The sequence below is a fragment of the Camelus dromedarius genome, chromosome 18, assembly GCF_036321535.1.
Source record: "Camelus dromedarius isolate mCamDro1 chromosome 18, mCamDro1.pat, whole genome shotgun sequence".
NCBI lineage: Eukaryota > Metazoa > Chordata > Mammalia > Artiodactyla > Camelidae > Camelus > Camelus dromedarius.
This window is the reverse complement of record NC_087453.1, coordinates 12,757,878-12,776,376: the sequence shown is the minus strand read 5'-3', so window position 1 is coordinate 12,776,376 and position 18,499 is coordinate 12,757,878. Positions and strand designations below refer to the sequence as shown.

Genomic DNA, 18,499 nt, shown 5'->3' with positions numbered 1-18,499 from the left:
GCCTGAGTCTTTAATTTACTCAGTCCTCAGAGAGCCAGGGCTGGAAGAAGCAGTGACAGCAGTTTTGTGATGCTCAGGCCTCAAACCCATAAGTCTTTGTCCATCCAATAAAAGGTATTCATTAAATAATCTTGATCCTGAAACCTACCTACATTCATTCAATAATAGCCAACCAGTTTCTTGGAGCCTTGGAGGACCAGTGGTCCCTGTCTCTGAGTTGGGACCATTTCAGGTCAACGCTTGTAAAAGGTAACTGAAGGGAAGGTATTGCTCAGCGGTGGAGTGCATGCTTAGCATGCATAAGGTCCTTGGTTCAATCCCCAGTACTTCCATTTAAAAAATAACAATAAAAAAAACCCAATAATAAATAAATAAACAAAACTAATTACCTCCCTTGCCAAAACAGAGCATTTAAAAAAAAAAAGATGATGCTTAAAAAAAAAAAAAACCACCCTGAAATTAGCTTGTGGACATTCTATCCTCATTGCATGGGCACAGGCACCCTTTTCACAGATGGGCACACTGAGGCTTAGCAAAGAGGTATGACTTACTGAGAGCTGCACGGCTTGTCTGCAAAGGCACCCAGGTTGAAGCTCAGGCTTCACAAGCCCTTCAGGTAGTTCAGCACCTCTCTGAATGCTCAGATCTGAGAAGTGAAAACAGAAGTTGGCCCGAGGGAACTCTCTCTTTAATTTTTTTTTCCTTCCAGTCACTCTCTCTCTCTGCCTTGGTCTCTCAGTCACCTCCTTCTCTGCTCTATCTCTGTCTCTCTTTCTCTCCCTCTCTTTATTTCTCCTGCGGAATCTCATTCCCATGAACCATTTCCCCTCTCCCCACCCCACCCTACCCAGTTATCATAACACACAAAAGTCCTTTTGTCTCTGGAGATAGTAAAATCTCTCCCTCAAACCTTGCCCTCCAGCTGGGGCCCACTCCCTGCCGGCCTGGAGAGAGCTCCATTTAAAGACTCTTGAAAACAGGCGCCTTCCCCCAGAGTCCCTACATTGTTGTGGACAGAGTGAGTGTTCTTCCCTCTTGGTCATTCCCACCTGCACTACAACCTATGCATGTCAACACCGCCTCCCTCTGCCCTCAGTAAAGTCCTTTGAGATCCCCTGCAGTGGCTCTTTCTGGTCCTGGTCTCGGCTCTCAGGAGGGTCAAAAGAGGAGAGAAGGAAGTTTATTAGCGGAGATGGAATGAGGGGCAAACCAGCTCAAGAGGAAGATCCGAGGATGGGCTAACAGCCCTTCAGCCCCTACTTTGCACCCGGCACGTCAGCTAGATGACGTGTGCATGTGTGTATATGTTATCACTCCATTTTATAGCTAAGAAAAATGAGCCTTAGCACAAGTGCTTATTTCTAAATGTTGGGCATGCATGAAGTAAGAGAAACAAGTACACTGTTCTGAGTTCATTATTCTCAGGTTATATCCTTCCTATGTTTTTTTGGCGGTGGGGCAGGAGGGTGGTTAAAGTCCCCTTTCATATATTACATAATGGTAATAATAAATGTTAGATTTCCTTTAAAAATTATTAATGTCCTTATATTGGGGGAAAAAACAACTTGCCAACCCTACGTCAAATTCCCAAAATGTTCTGGAAATTTAAGTGGCATGTGACCCCTTGGATTCAATGGCATGTATAAAGTCACACGGCTGGTAAGGAGCAGACGTGGGATTTGAATTCAGCGCCACCCAACCCCAATGCCTGTGCTGTTTTGACTGCCCCATGTTACCTTCCTGTGTCCTGAGTACCAGGATAATGAGAATTAACAGCCACTGGCATTTATGAACTGCTGAGTACACACTTAATCTCACTGAATTATCACAGCTCTCTTAACTGTTCTGAAGTGTTTCTATACCCATTTTACAGACATAAAAATGGAGGCCACAGAAGCTGGGTTTGAATATGCTCTGCATGACTCCAAAGCCCAATATCTTAACCCATTCACTCTCTTGCCTCTCAGCTAAGAAGGGAGAAACTCAGGGACTGAAGAAAGATTGAGACAAAAGATTAAGCAAAAAATGCCACTGGGAATTCCAGATGACCTCCCTGGTTCCCCATTTCTGAAACTGCCTCTGGGAAGAGCCCAGGTCAAAGGAGAAATGAGGCAGGTGGGCAGGCTTGTGTCTACCATGCCTTGGACCCTGCAGACCTAAGGACAGGGACTCCGGCAGTGTCCTGGCTTGGTTAAGCTGCTGTTCCAACTGAAGGGGAACTTTTGCTGCAAGAAACCTGAAACAGCTTTCAGCCCTCTGCAGTATTTTATACTCTCTGAAGATCTTCATCCCCCAGTTTCATCTGATTGCTCATTTGCTTACACATTCACCAACCAAGAGGGTTAAGAGCACAGACTCTGAAGCCAGACTGCCTTGGTACAAATTTAACTCAGTGGCTGAGTGTGCTTGGGTGAGTCACGCTCTTAGAGCCCCAGTCTCACTTACAAATGGGGACACTAAATAGTATCTGTCTCAAGAGGCCCTTCAAAACCTTAAATGAATTCATGGAAAGCGCTTGGAACAGTACCTGGTGCTAGTGTAGACGGCTACCTTAAAAGTTCACCATCAGGAGGGAGGAGAGGTGATGGAGTCCCTGACATGGAAAGGAAGCTATGGAGGGAGGGTTTTGTTTTGTTTTTAATAAAAGAGACACTGTAGTCCATTTAAATATGGATAGAATTCTGCTTCTAGAAATTTGTCCTACAGATATACTCCCCACGTGTGGGTCAAGACATTTGAAGCTTACAAAGACATTCACTTTTTGTAAAGGCAAAAGCCTGGAAACAAGCTAAGTGTCCAGCAACAGGACACTAGTAAAATCACTTATGGGACATGGACACACTGGAATACTACATGGCCACCAGAAGAATGAGGCAGGCATGCTGGTACTTAGATACTAAGAGGGAAAAGCAAGTGGCAGAAGAGTGTGTTTAATATGTCCCCATGTATTTATATGCACTTACATGTGTGTACACCTTAGTCAGCTCGGGGTGCCGTTACAAAATACCACAGGCTGGGTGGCTTAACCAAGAGAAAAATTTTTCCCCCAGTTCTGGAGGCTGGAAGTCCGAGCTCAGGGTGCCAGGATAGTTGAGTTCTCATGAGAGCTCCCATCCTGGCTTGCAGACAACCACCTTTTCATTGTGTCTTCAGGTGGCAGAGAGAGAGAGAGAGAATAAGAGAGAAGGAGAGCTCTCAGGTCTCTTCTTAAAAGGACATGAATCCTGTGGGATCAGGACCCCACCCTTATGACCTAATTTAATCTTAATTACTTCCATAAAGGCTTTATCTTCAAATACAATCACACTGGGGGTTTGATCTTCAGCATATGAATTTTGGGAGGATATAGATCACTCCTCTGTAGTGCATATGTATGTAATTTCTGGAAATGTATACAAGAATTTGTTTAAAAGTTCAGTAGAATGAAATATAGGAACTAAGGTAGGAGGAAGGCTTATTTTTCATTATATGCTGTTTGTACAATTAAAAATTTTTTTTTAATTTTTCTTTTTTGGTGGGGATAGGTAATTAGGTTTATTTATTTATTCTTAGAGAAGGTACTGGGGATTGAACCCAGGACCTCAAGCATGCTAAACATGCAGCCTACCACTTAAGCTATACCCTCCCCCTCCCAATTTTTATTTTTAACACATGAATGTGTTACTTCTTTCATTCACAAAACTAGTTTGAAGCAAACGAAAGCAAGAGGAAAGATCATGTCACATAGTTAAAGTTAAAAAGACTGACAACAGCAAACAGTGATAAGGATGAGGATGCAAATAGGGGTTCTCTCACCTTGCTGGTAGGAATGCAAAATGGTGCAATCGCTGTGGACAATAGTTTTGGAGTTTCTTACAAATTAAACCTATACATACCATATCAACCAGCAATTCCTTTCCTGGAAATTTAACCAAGAGAAATGAAAACATATGTCTACAGAAAGACTTGTACGTGAATATACATAGCTGCTTAATTTATAAAAGTCTCAAACTGGAGACAACCTCAATATTCATTACCAGGTGAATGGGTGAACAAATTGCAGTATATCCATTCAGTGGAATACTGCTTGGCAAGAAAAAAGACAGGAACCTAGATGAATCTCACAAACATACTGAGCAAAAGAAGCCAGACACAAAGTAAATGCAGTCTGATTCTATTCCTATGACCTTCTAGAGAAGACAAATCTAATCTAGAGTGACAGAAAGCAGACCAGAAGTTGCCTGGAGTGGGAGGTGCCAGGAGGATTGATTGCAGAGGAATAAAGGGAACTTTTGGGAGTAATGGAAATGCTCTGTATCTTGATTAAGTTTATAGTTACATGGGTGTATACATTTGTCAAAAACTCGTAAAACTGTACACCTAAAAAAGGGTACATTTTATTATATGTACATTATACCTCAATAAAGTTGACTTTTAAAGTCTAAAGAGGGAGAGGTTGAATATATAGGAGAACTCACACTGGATCATGTGAGGCTCCTGAGTAGTGGGCAGAGGTAGGGTGTGGACCCGAGTGGATTTGGAGGGAAAGAGGGGAGCAGAGTGCAAATACAGGTGAATTTTTGTGGGGCATTGAGGCTGGTCCAGGTTTAAGGCTTCTGTTTTCTCTGTGAGGAAGGTAAAGTCTCAGCCTGTGGAGAATGAGGTAGAAAAGGTTTGAGGAGAGAAGAGATCTGAAATAGAGGTAGAAAATAGAAGAACAAGGAGGGGAGAAACAGGAGAGAAGTTCCGGGCAGTGTGGAGGGACCCGCCCCAGTGGGTGATCATGAATCTTTGGTGGCTGCCATCTCTCCCTCAAAGTAATATTTTTTCCAACAGTGATCGGCTGCTGGTGTGTAGGCATGAAGAAAGCCAGGTACTCAGGCTTATCCAGGCTTGGGTTTTTCTCAAGTGGTTAGAAGGAAAGGAACTGAGAGAGAAACTAAGATGATGGACTGTGGGCTTCAAACTGGACAGGAGGAAATGAAGACAAGAAGGTGCAACAGATAGGGAGGAAACAGAAGGAACAAAGGACCAGAGGCAACGCAGTGTCCATCCATAGGAGACGAGACATCCCCTTGAGGTAGCCAGGCGAGGACACTGGGAGAACGAGACTGTAGACAGAAAGGAAGAGATCGATTAGCTATTTTAGAAGTGGAGCAACATGTGAGGTAGGTTTCAATGGGGAAATGAAATAATGTACCCCAAACCATACAGCAAGACGATGGTGGACCTGGGGTTTTTGGCTCTTCTGAGTCCCATGTTTTACTGCTCCTCATTTGAGCTCTCCCCAACATGATAAAGACCTTCAGCTCAGAATCCCAAATCAGACTGTGAGACCCAACATTGAGATAAAAGAAATGGGACTGTTCCCAAAAAAGCCGAATGATAGTCTAGTATGCAAGACAGCTAAGAAGCAAGATGGTTCAGCTTTCCAAGGCAGGAATGCAGATTTCAGCAGTAGGTTGTGTTTTGTGTGGAGAAGGAGACCAAGGCCCAGTGGAGGGAGCAGGCAGAGTGCTTTTGACCCATGGGCTGGAGTCAGCCCTGTGTTTCTCCATTCCTCATAGCACTCACCATTTGTCATTACACCTTTGCAATAACATCTTTGAGTAATGTCTTCAATGTTATCTAATTAATGCCCATCTCCTCCATTACTCCACAGTTCCATGGATGCAGGCATGAAGTCTACTTTGCTTATTTCTGTATCACTGGAGTCTAGCATGGGGCCTGGTATACAGTAGGCAGTCAATAAATATATGTTAGATAAAGGGGAGAATGTGCATTGTAATTCTAACTCCTCTATGTACCAGCTGTGACTCCAGGCAAGCAACTTCTCTCTGTGCTTCAATTCCCTCACCTCATTTTAAGTTAAGCGTGGCAATGCCTGTATGCCTGAAGCTCCCAGCATCCAGTAGCCGCTCAATAAGTTCAGCCCTCCAGCTTCCTCGTTTTCGCCTCTACCCCTCCCTCCTGGCTCATGCCACACCCATTGTTTGGAGCCATAAAACCCAACCCAGGTTGGACTCTCACCTCTCATCCCCTCCTGGCCAGTCCTTCCCCTTAAATAAGGGGTAGGGAGGGCTGGTGTCTCCCACATCTGGCTCCAGGAGCCCCCAACCCCAGAGTGCAGGACTAGGGCCCAAGTGGACCTCTGGTCTGGTCAGGTTGCCGTTACCATGGCAACAGTGACAGTCCCCCCCCACAGGTTCCCTAAGTGACTGGTTACTCTTTAACATATCCACCCACCTTGGGTGATTAGAAGAATCAATAAGATAACCGGGCGGTGGCAGCTGGCTGCACTCACTGCATTGCCTTCCTGGTGGACTGGCTCCTGCTGCCGTTGTGTGTGGGGCCCCAGCTCCTCCATGCCCCCGGGTCTCCGGCTGGGCGGGCTCGGCCATGGTCAGTGTGAATGCGCCCCTCGGGGCTCCAGTGGAGAGTCCCTATGGTGAGTGGGGTCTAAAGTTGGGGCTTAGGGAAAGACTGGACATGGTGGGACCACCATCAAGTTTGGGAGACCATGGGATATGCCTCTATGTGTTTCCTAGGGTCCCAAAGACCCTCTCAGGGCTTCTCTGGAATGGCAGGAAGCCCAGGGGAGGCACGTGACTTGCTTCACTAAACTAAACTGGGGCATGGTGGATCTGGCACGCGAAATGCTCGGAGGGGCCGCTGGAGCCCCACGGTGGGGGCTTGGTTCACTTGCCTGCCCAGGGAGACAGCCTTCCTGGGCTGCATCCCAGGAGTCTTTCTGAAATTCCACAGAAGGTAGGGCTGGAAGCATCATCCCCACTTTGCCGTGGGGACAAGCTGAAGCCCAGAGAGAAGCTTGCTGGGCCTTGGGTCACGGAGCTGGCTCCTGGTCTAGGTGGGTTGGGACTGGAGGGGAGAGTTAGCCATCTCCTCTAATGAGGACCATCGGCTCTGGATAATTCAGCAAGGGGAAGCCCTTTAAAGCAACGCACAGCACAGGGTGTTGGAAAATGAGAATGGTCTTTGCTGTAAGTGTGAAACTTAGATGCAGGGTGTGGGAAGAGTTGTTGCTGACGATGAAGGCCCGGGGCTCTGCTGCTGGGGGTAACTCCAAAACTGGAAGTAACCCCAATGTTAGGTAGTAGAGGATGGATAAATAAAGCATGATGCTTCTTTAGGATGGAATGCTATCCCACTGTTAGAGAAAAAAATGCAGATATCTGTGTGCAGATAGAGAAGGACTTTCAAGTACGTTACGTGAAAAAAGGAGGCTGAAGAGCATATAGCATATTATATTTCTGATAACAGGACAGATGTACACGTATATATGCACACACACGTCTGGATTTGCATAGATTAGTGGAAGGACACAAAGAAACCAGTAACAGAGTTTTGTTTCTGAGGAAGGAGGTTCAAGAGAATGTTTGTTTTACTTTTTTTCACATTTTGGATTAAAAAAAAAAAAACTAGGTGCATTTTAGAAAATGATTTAAATCACATGCATGCAGAGCTTGGCCTCTGGAATCCAGCAGATCTTGGCTCTTGTTCTGGGACTTTAGACAAATTCCTCATCGTTTCTGTGCCTTGGTTGCCTTGACTGCAGGGGAAACAGGGTGTCTTACAGTCTTCGTGCTGGACTAAAGGAAAGCAAGGTGTAAGCCCTCAGCCCCCGGCACATTGTAAGGACTCAATAAATATTACTTAATTATCATCACTAGCTGAGGACAGATGGCCACAAGGAATCAGAGACCGTTCTCCTGATTGGTCCAGGGGATCTCCTTTCTTTGACCCACCATCAAGCTGGAGTATGTGATGCAGTGGAAAGAGCAGAGGCTGAAGAACCACAAACAGCCTGGGGGACCTCTCCCACACACCGGCTGTGTGACCTTGGGCAAATCACTTCCCATCTTTACAGCTATTTCCTCTTCTGTAAAATGGAGAGAAACACAGGACCTATCTCATAGAGGGCGGTGGTTTGAGGAGATAGCATAGCTCAAGGGGCGGGAATGCCTTAGATGCTTCATCCAAGGTCGAAACACAATTTTAAGACTTGGTTGACCCTGTGGCCAGAGGGAGACTCATCAGCTCCCAAAGGGTCAGACAGTCATCTTCTGGGGAAGGAGAGGTTCAGGTCCCAAGCCTACATTAGGTGTTAAGAGAAGGCCCCATAGAGATCCTCCCAAAGGATAAATATTTATTATATAACAAATGGAAGGATGGATGGATGGATGGTTGGAGGGATGATGGATGAAGGGATGGATGCTATACTATGACTATTACTTCATTTAATTCTCAAAATAGTTGTCTCAGATAAATAACATAATCTCCAAGGATAGAAGAGAAAACTAAAGTTTAGGATTGTTAAAAAAAAATCATCTGCTTCCAGACTTGACATAGTCCATCTGTGCTTATGCTCTTGACAAAGCTACAGATATGGCTGGGCAGAGAAAGAGGGCTCCCGTGGCCAGATCTGCAGCATGCATTAACAATGAAAGAGAACTGTTGTCCTTGGACAGTGGGTATTTATGTGTGTGTGTGGGGTGAAATATTGGTTAAAAGATCCTGCTTTTTAGAAAAAATAAATCTGTGTTAGCATTCTGAATCTGCCTTTTTTTTTTTTAAGCTGTGTGACATACCCTTCTCTGAGTCTTAGATATTTCATCTGTTAAATAAATTAAGGATGTCTGATGGGAAGCTCTGGGAAAGTTTATGCACTTTCTGATAAAAAAAAAAAAAGAACACACATGTTTTGAATAAAACCCCTTTCTCTGGGATTCTTGACTGGGGATCATAATAAGCTTCGAAGGTAGTAATCACAGAGGTAAATTGCTGTAAGTTGCTGGGTAAGGACCATGGTTCATAGCAGAGCCTCGGGAGAGACAGTGAAGGGCAGAGTTGTGGCTAGGATCACATGAATTAGCACGGAAGTGCTTAGAATAGCGCCTGACACAGAGAAAGCACAGGATAAATCCCAATCCTTAGTAAGACCGTCATTAATGAGCTGATCTTTGGTGTGGTGATCCTAGGCGAACTTGACCCTTCCCTGGACTTGCAATGCATCCATGGCACACTGGATTCTGCTTTGTAGATCTCATCATTACTCTGACCAAATCGTTTGTGCATCGTCAGGTCTGTCTCCCCTACTAGACTCTAAACTCCATGAGGCCATGGACTTCAAGGCTTTGTTCAGCCTTGCATGTCTCACTCAGTGACTGGCACAGAATTAGTGCTCAGTAAGCATTTGTTGGATGAATGAATTGAGGGAGGTTTTAAGGAACAGCCCTATGACAATGGTCTGTGTTGTAAGTCAGATCCAGGCCCAGGCTCTTCCGTTCCCTCCTCTCTGCCATCCTCACTGTGTTGGCTTTTGGTTCTTGGTTTGTCCCATTACAGACCCAAGGTGGCTGTCACAGCATCAGGCATCACGTCTGCACTGAAGTGTCTGAAGCTGGAAGGGGTTTTCCTTGAAGTACTTATTTCTTTTTCCCAAAAGCAAAAATTTCCCAGAAACTTCCTAGCAGACTTCGTTAGTTCAAGGAAAGCTGGGAAGTGTCTAGAGGAAAGAAATGGGAAAGCCGACATTGGCTGAGACCAATGCTGCTCTTTTCTTGGGGTCTGGCACAGTGCTGCTGCGAACCAAACTGGAGTTCTCTTATAATGAGTTTCTCAGCTTTGGCATTATTCGTATTTTGGCTTGGATAATTCTTTTTTGGAAGGGGACTGTTTGGTACATTGTAGGATGTTTAGCAGTTTTCCTGGCTTCAACTCACTAGATGCTAGTAGCAAACCTGTCAGTTGTGCCAACCAAAAATGTCTCCTGACATTTCCAAATGTGTCCTGGGCACATATGACACCGCTGTGTTATATGGAAGCAGGAATAGCTGCTGGGTACTATCTGCCACAGTTGAGTTACTGTGACTCTTGTGTTGTAGTGTTTGCTTTGGGTACCAGGATCTAGCTCAGCACCAGATCTGGGGCTGCCCTTAGCAACTGTGAGGCTAAGATGCTACAGTGTACATATCTGTGTGCTAACTTAACTCTTGGCTTTGTTATTTTCCTATCTTTGTTTTGCTTTCAGCAAGCTTCTCTTGATTATTTTGGCCCTTTGGGAGTTTGTCATTTTTGTAAGCATCTCAAATCGCCTTGGAGCAAGGTCTGTATTTGTCTCATTCTTCTTGTTATACTCCAGGCCACCACAGGGCCTGGCCCTCTGTAGAATTTGGTGGGGGGGTGAATGAATGAATGAATGAATGAATGAATGAATGAATGAGGAGGTGGATGGATGGATGAATGAGTGAACAGATATCTGGGTGGGTGGACAGGTAGTTGGTTTGATGAATCAATATGATGGGTTAGTGAATGGATGGATGGATGGATAGAAAGAAATGGATGAAGATATAGATGAATAAATGAGATGAATAAATGAGTGACAGGGAAAATGGGCAGATGGGTAGGTGGATGGATGGAAAAATGAACAGATATGATGGTGGGTGGATGGGTATAGTGGATGATGGAGGGATGGATAGGTAAGTAGGTGGATGGGATGGATGGAGAGATATGTGGATGAATGTGGTAAATGGTTGAATAACTGGAAAGATGCATGGATGGGTGGATGGATGGATGAATGAATGAGGTGATGGGTGAGGGGGTAAAGGAAAAGATGGGTGAATGGATGGATGGATGGATGGATGGATGGATTGATGGATGAGATGGGCTGGGCTGGGAGAGCAGTACTCCCTGAAGGGTTAATGGTCCCAAAGTTGGGTGGGACCTCAGATGCTGGCCCGCTATGGGACTATGTCAGATACCAGGCATGGCTGTTCTCACCCTTCATTCCCAAAATATAGTCTCCCTCACCCTTTCCCCCTTTCCATGTCATCTTCCCACCCCACCTCAATTTGATTCCAGCCCCTATGGTCCAACCGTTCACAAACCTGGCTGCATATGGGAAACTTTCTTATGCTGACATATTTTGGGTCTCCACTCCAGACCTGGTGAATCAGAACCTCCTGGGATGAGTTCCAAGAATCCTTAATTTTTTAAGTTCCTTAAGTGATTTTGGGTGTTGGATCAGCTGGAGTTTGGAAACCATTGCCTTATTTTGTCCTATTTTATAAAGGGAGGATGTGGATACCCGGAGTATGTCCTGTCTCCAACCAGAAGGCTCCTGCATTCATTAATTCATTGTTCACATGTCCATTTCAACAAATGACCACTGAGGGCTTATGGTAGCATGGCATTCTGCCAGACACTGGGAGGATGTAGGAGGATATAAAGTATGGCTCAGATCTTGGAGAGCATCCAATTTGGTGTGACAGACTGACAAACCAGCAGCAAAGACAGAATGCCAGGACATGGGTGGACAGGGCACTAGGGGAGCACAAAGAGACTTAGGAAGAGGGAAAGGGGTCAGGGACCTCTAGACCTTGAAGGAGTGAACTGGTATCTTAGCTGAAACCTGAAGGTTTAGCAGGACTCAGCCCGGAGAAGAGAGGGAGGGGGAACAGCTGATGCACAAGCCCAGAGCCTACACTGATATCACCTAACATTTGACTGCAATTCATTCCATCTTTTATTGGGAGTATCTTGGGGCTTTTCTGATTGTTTCATCGGTGATTTATCTTGTTCCTAAAAAGATTATGAGATGATGAGATGCTTAAGCAGGAACTATGCCTTCCATTTTTTCAGACTCACGTGCCTCTAGCAAAAGGGTGGGCTTCTGAAGAGGGAAGAAATTTATTTCCATTTAAGCCCCTTCTCTGCACTGGGCAGGATGCTGGCGACTTCACAGGTTTTCTCCCTTTTAATCCTTGCAATAACCCATCAAAGTGGGAAGTATTATTCCCATTTCATAAACAGGGGAACTGAGATTCAGAGTTGCTAAGTAAGTTTCCTCAATCACACAGCAAGTTATTAATATCTAGTCTGTCCAGCACCAAATCTTCATTCTTTTAGCTGCACTGTTACATCTTATAACAGCATCTGAGAGGCTGTTTAACTTCATGGTTAACAGCTCAGACTCTGGTGTCACGGCCACTTACTAGCCATGTGGCTTTGGGTAAATTACTTAATTTTCTGTGTCTTAGTTTTTTTGCCTGTCAAATGGGGTGATACTAACAGTATCTACTTCATAGGCTTGTGAGAATTAAATGAGGTTAATGTCTGTAAAGTATTGAGTGTCTGGCACATAGAAAGTGCTATGCAAATTTTTAAGTGTTGTTATTATTATACCTACTATGTGAGAGAGGCTGGATACTTCCTACATGCTAGGCATTTTTCAGCTGTTGTGGAACGAACAGAAATGAATGAGGGCTATGTGACGGTTTCAGGCTGCAGCTACTTGGCTGAACAAAGCTTAGTCCCAAGACTTCAGATGCCCTCTGATGCTTGGGGACTATTCTCAAGGGCCTGACTCGTGAGTCTGGAACTGTTAGGAGCAAATGGGAGGTATGGAAATGGGAACAGAGCTGCCCTGGCTGCAGACCGGGGAAATGGCTCTCGCCCTGGGGCAGCTGTTGCTGCCCTCACTCAAGTCCTCCTCTTGCTGGCTCCCCACCTCCTCTTCTGAGAAATGGAGGCCTGTGCCCGACTCAGCGGTTATCACACAAAATTCACTGGGGCCCTAGGAGTCAGGAAAGATGCCTCAGGGTTCACTTTGAGGCCAGTGGTGGGGGCAGTGGTCAAACAGATCAGGCTCCTAACCTCCCCAACCCCACAACCTCTGGTTCAACCAGAGAAGCTCTATTTTGACATTTGATCGAAATGTTTAATGAAAGAACTCCATGGTTCAAAAATGTTTGGAGAACCAGAGGACCAGACCAGAGTGTTTCATACTGCAATCTTGACCCATTCGTGGGTCACGCAGTTTATTGGGTTGTATTAGTTAAGGCAATACTACCTGTTGGAGCAGACAAACCAACCTAAAATGTAAGTTAGAAGTTCACTTACCTCTGTCACATAGTCACCCAGGGACCCCAGAAGTGACCCTGGCCCAGAGTGACCTTTATCACTTCTATTCACATTCTATTGGTCAGAACTAGTCAGATGACTTTGGCCAAATGCAAAGGAGTCTGGGATATATGGTCACAGAAGGGGCAGCTGTTACCCAGGAATAGTTCTAAACTATGGATGGAGGAGTGACTTTGTTGGTACACAGCTGACCACCTCTACCATGGAGCCATATTTAAACACACACACAGAAATATGTACAACAAATGTGAATATCCAATTTTTTACATTAAATATTCTAACACAAAAAGCATAGAGAGATATACATAGATTATGATAAGGCAAATATTTCAGAATGCTACCAATTGGTGAATCTAGGTAAATTAGTGTTCACTGGATTATTCTTTGGATGTTTTGTAAGTCTGAACATTTTCAAAGTAAAATGTTAGGGGACCTGTAACTGTTAAAATTTGCTAGACTTATGAACAAAATAAAATGCAAATAGAATAAGATTTAATTTAAGCTTAAGGGTTTTGAATTGTAATCTTAATACAGGAGTTGGCAAACTTTTTCTGCAAAAGGCCAGGTAGTAAATATTCTAGGCTTTGCAGGCCAAATGGGATCTGGAGCAACTGCTCAGCTCTGTTCTTATTGCACAAAAGAAGCCATAGACAATAAATACATGAATGGGTGTGGCATGTTCCAGTAAAACTTTATTTATAAAAATAGGCAGTGGGTTTGCTGATTCTTCCTTTAATATAATGAATATATTTTTTTAAGCATCTGAAGTGCATATTTTTTTGTTTTAATCAGATATATTATTCCAGGAGTATAGTTCAACAGTCATCATTAGAAATTATGGATCAAAAGTATTCAGGCGGGTAGGGACCCCAAATCTGTTAATGTACCCGCATTATGCTGGACAAAATAATTTCAACATGTTTGCTGTTCACATAATCAACTGACTTCTTTCATTTTTATTTCTTGCCTTTTCTTTGAATAAAAATGTACTATTTTAAAAACATGTTTATGGAAGTATACTGCTCACAGAGAAAAGGGCATGAATCACACAACTAGATGAATGAAATTTTACAAAGGTGACCACGTTGTTTTAAGTGGAGTAATTTAGAATAGAAGACATCCGAGTGCATCTCATGGAGTCAGAGTCTGTTTTGTGTGTGTGAAACTTTTGTGCGTTTCTTACGCTTATGCTTTTGTGCTTATGGATGTGCCTGTGGAAGGCGGGAAGGCGGAGGTGATAATACCAAAAATTTATAGATCACATGCTAGGGCTTCACACATATTAACTCCTTATCTTCATAATACCCAGTGGGGTGGATGCTATAACTGTCACCCCCTTTTATAGATGAGGGAATGGAGGCACAGAGAGGTTGAGTCACTCATTGAAAGTGACAGACACACTCAGAGGTGATGCTAAGGTTCCCACCCAGGCAGTCAGGCTCCAGAGTCTGTGTTTTGACTGCCACTTTTATTGCCACTGTATATAAAGTATGTGATGTAAAATGGATTACTTATTGAGGGTCATAGTCAAAAGGGTTTAAAAGCCACCAGACAGAATGTTCCCAAAGGTTCTTTATGGACCCCAAAATAGCACACTTTTCCTTAAGTGTACCCACAAGGAACAGGGGCTGGTTTTGGGTAGTACGTGGACAAACACTTTTACATTTTATTAAATTTATTTTACTGTGTATTAGAAAAATTTATAACTAGCACATTAAAGCACTAATACAAAATACACTTTAAAAATTAATGTATGTCTTCAAAAGAAAGAAAAATATCAAGTAAATCACTACAGGTAAATCAAGTACAGGTGAGGGGCAGGTACGTCTGGGGCTTTGGGATCCGATACTGAACTTGGCATCTGAAGGCCCAAATCTGGGTCCTGCCTACTCATTCTCTAGCTCTGGTTTATTTTCTCTCTTATATTGTACTTACGATGGGCCAAGCACTGTTCTAAACACTTCATACATTCAAAACAAATTACTTCCTTTGATCCTTACCACTGCCCAATGAGTAGTTACTATCAGCAAATCCATTTCTCAGAAGAGGTAACAAAGGCTCAGAGAGGTTCAATAACTTACCCTAAATCACACAGACTACAAGAGGCAGAGCTAGGATTCAAACGTGGGCACTGCGTTAGTAAGGACAATACTAGCTGGTGTAATAAACCCAAAATGTAAGATAGAAGGGTTTACCTCCTTCACGTTGGGACCCCAGCTCCTTCCATCCTGACTGCAAGATGGGTTTTATTTTAACCATCCCACTGTGAGAGATGGAATTTCCTTTATCACTCTGGGCTCCAGGTCCTCCTCTGAAAATGGGGTTAATAATACTGGTTCTGCTTACCTCCCAGGATAGCTCTGCAGATCAACGGGATGGTACAAGGGTCTTCTGCACACTGCAACCAATTCCAGTAGATTTCAAGTGTTGTTATTGTTATTACGTTGGCCAACACCTACCTTATAGTGTTATTGAAAAACCAAGAAGTAGCAGTATAACCACAATATTTAGAAATATAGAGGAAAACACCAGGAGGCGGGGAACCCAGGTAGAATAGTTGGTTGCCTCCAAGAGGTGGAAATCGGGTTCAGGAAAGAGTGGGTGGACAACAACTATTTATTTATGCTATTCACTATCAGCTTTGTATGAGCATTTGATTTTTTCAATTGTGTACCTATACAGCTTTGATAAAATTTTTGAAAACCTTTTTAAATTAAAAAGGAAAATGGAATAATTAAACACTGTTTCAAACACCCTCGACCGTACTTGAAAACAAGAGTCCTGGGACAGAAAGCAACAGAGGGAAAAGGCAGACTTAAAGTTAAAAGACGAGTTCAGGATACAATTATATGTAAAATCCCCGCTGAACACCTTCTAGTTGCTTTGTGTCACACTGAAAAGAAAACCTAAGCTCTTTTCCCTGACCTAAAAGGCCTCAGGGGATCTGACTTGTCTGCCCTTCTGTTTGGCCTCTCTGGTTTTTCCCCTTTAGCTGAGTCCACTTCAGTCACTTGGGCCTTCCTACTGTCCTTCAATCATGCCAAGCACATTCCTACCCCAGGGCCTTTGTACCTACTGTTCCTCCAGGAACATCCTTTCGCCAGATCTTCCCATAACTATTTTCTCCTCCTAGTTTGGTTCTTAGCTCAAATGTTCCCCACTCAGAGTGGCCTTCCTGGACCATTCAAATCTAAGACTGCCCGGCCTCCGCCATCACTATCAATCCTCTTATCCTTCAAGGCTCTGGGATTGTGAATTCGCTAATCTGTTTATCATCTGTCTTCTCCATGACAATGTAAGTTCCATTAGAGCAGAGAATCTGGCCATCTTGTTCCCTGCTGTATCCTCAGCATGTAGAACAACACTTGGCACACAGTAGGCGCTCCATAAATATTTGTGGAATGAGCAAAGACAGAAGGGACAGCTGAGTCAGTATGCTGAGTGGCTGGATGGGCCAGTGACGTGGGGAGGAAGCTGCAGCCTCTGCCTGGGCCCTGCCCTGGGTAAATAGTCCTCCCTCCACCCAGACAGCCACTGTTTGACAACTGTCTGCCATGGGACTGGCCGAGCCTGGGCCAACACACAGCCAAGGCCCTAGGATTCCCTGGGACAAGCAATGGAGGCAGCCACATCTCAGGGAGGGCTTGTGAAGGAACAGGTCAGAAAGTTAACCAAACAGCTGTGAGGGAAGGCAGAGGAGGTGGGGAGACACAGAGGGAGCAGTTGGCCCTTCCCTGGGCAGAGCCCGGAAGAGCTGGAGGGAGGCCCTGGCACACCCAGTGGGCAGCTTCCCAGGTGGGGCCCGGCCGCCAGGCTGGGCCTCCAGAACCCAGTTCCGGTCCTTGCTCTGGCCCTTATTTGCAAAGGGACCTAAGACACTTGCCACCTCTGGGCCTCAGTTTCCTCTCCTGTAAATCAAGAGACTGTGGGCTGATCAGTGGTTTTCAAACTTAAAAAAAAAAAAAAAAAAAAAAAAGCAGTGGAATTCTTTCTTCAAACAAACTCTTACCAGAAGCAAATTCTCAGAAATGATACAGTGGAGGTTCCTGGGTTAAAGGAAGTGTGGGGGTGCAGGATGCTGCCTGCCCCGCAGCTCCTGGCCCTTCAAGGTAGCCCCAGGGTGAAAATCACCAGGGTCCTTGGTCTCTGAAGTCCCTCAGTGAGGTGAGGTGGAAGGGAATGTAGCCAGAAGGGGCATCTAGAGTCTTGTAATTAAACCTAGACCCAGATTCTGGACCCACAGTGTGATCTAAGGCAATTTGCTCCACCTTTCCAAGCCTTGGTTTCCCCTTTCTAAATGTGTCATCATAAACAGGACCTTCTTCATGGTGTCATTTTTTTCTGCACAAAACCTGGCACCTAGTAATTCTCAGTAAGAATAGTGAAAAGTCAATGTTGGTTACTAGCAGAAGTAGCAGAAACAACCCAAAGAGCCAGTTCTTTGTCTTTGCTGTGAGTTGGGAAAATATTTAACCACTCTGAACCTCAGTTTCCTCCTCAGTATAACAAGGACCAGGGGTTACAGGAGATCAGAGGTTGAGATTTAGACCACCCAGTTTTGTTTTGTTCTGTTTTTAAATAAAATTTCAACTGATTGCTAACCTTTAAAAATTCCAACTTCCAGCTTCTTTCCAAAAATTGGCAGCTCCAGCAACACTAATTCCCCATACCCACATGACAAAATCCACTGGAACTAACTTAGACCTGGCACGCTTCCTCTAATTTGCCACAACCCCCACCATTCCTTAGTGTCTCTAGTCTAAAGTTGTATTAATGAATATAAACTATTATGCTTGCTGTGTTGTTTTTCTTATAGGACAGTGTGAAATCTGCTTATATTCTATCTACTTCGTGTATCTTTATTACCTATCCTGGCATTGAGGGCACTTGAGTTTGGGACCCCTGATTGCTAGCACCAAGGGGAAGCTCATTATTTGTAAGCTCAATTTCCTATTTCATGGCTCCACTATTTCTAGTGACTACTAGAACATTTTAAATTACATGTGTGGTTCACATGATATTTCTGCTGGACACTGCTGCTCTAGCCCCTCGGATTCTACAGCAGTGACCAAGTTCACTGCTAACTCATCCGGCCTCCATTTTCCATTCTGAAAGGACCAGTCCCAGTCAAATGTCTTGGGCTGGTGTCCCTGGCTGGGACTTCTCCCCAGCCCACAGTTCTCTCTGGTGTCCCCACCCTGCCTGTCTGGAGGATCCAGGCTCTAGAACTCAAGGCCTGCCTTCTAGAATTCCACATTTGGGAGATCTCACCTCCCAGCCCACATCTGGCAGCCATTGTGTCTTCTTTATCAGACATTCACATAAAACAATAGTCAATTTGAAACTTAATTACGCACTCATTCTTCTGTCTCCAGCCTGTGAATTTACCCCCAAATCCTGTGATTTGGTAGGTGGAGTTGGGGTGGGGAGAGGATTATTTTTTTTCCCCTTCTCCAGGGCAAGTCATAGTTTTTCTAGAGATAAGGTGGACTGAGTATGAGGCAGGGACACAGGTCCTTCAACAGAGAAGGCCTGACTTTGCTTTTGGAGGAGATAATATCCGCCCACAGCTACTCTG

At 44.4% G+C, this 18,499-nt stretch overlaps 1 long non-coding RNA gene across 7 annotated transcripts in view; it reads right to left on the bottom strand.

Moving 5' to 3' along the window:
* LOC105087115 (uncharacterized) overlaps positions 1 to 18,499 on the bottom strand; it is a 37,119-nt gene that overhangs the window by 3,693 nt on the left and 14,927 nt on the right. For 5 of the 7 annotated variants that reach the window (XR_010376612.1, XR_004130901.2, XR_004130902.2 and 2 more), the window contains one exon: positions 552 to 646. The exons of 1 other annotated variant lie outside the window; for it this stretch is intronic. This is a non-coding gene — a long non-coding RNA (uncharacterized LOC105087115). Of the gene's footprint in view, positions 1 to 551; positions 647 to 15,267; positions 15,320 to 18,499 lie in introns of all 7 variants that reach the window. One more of the 7 variants, XR_010376614.1, reaches the window with a different exon arrangement.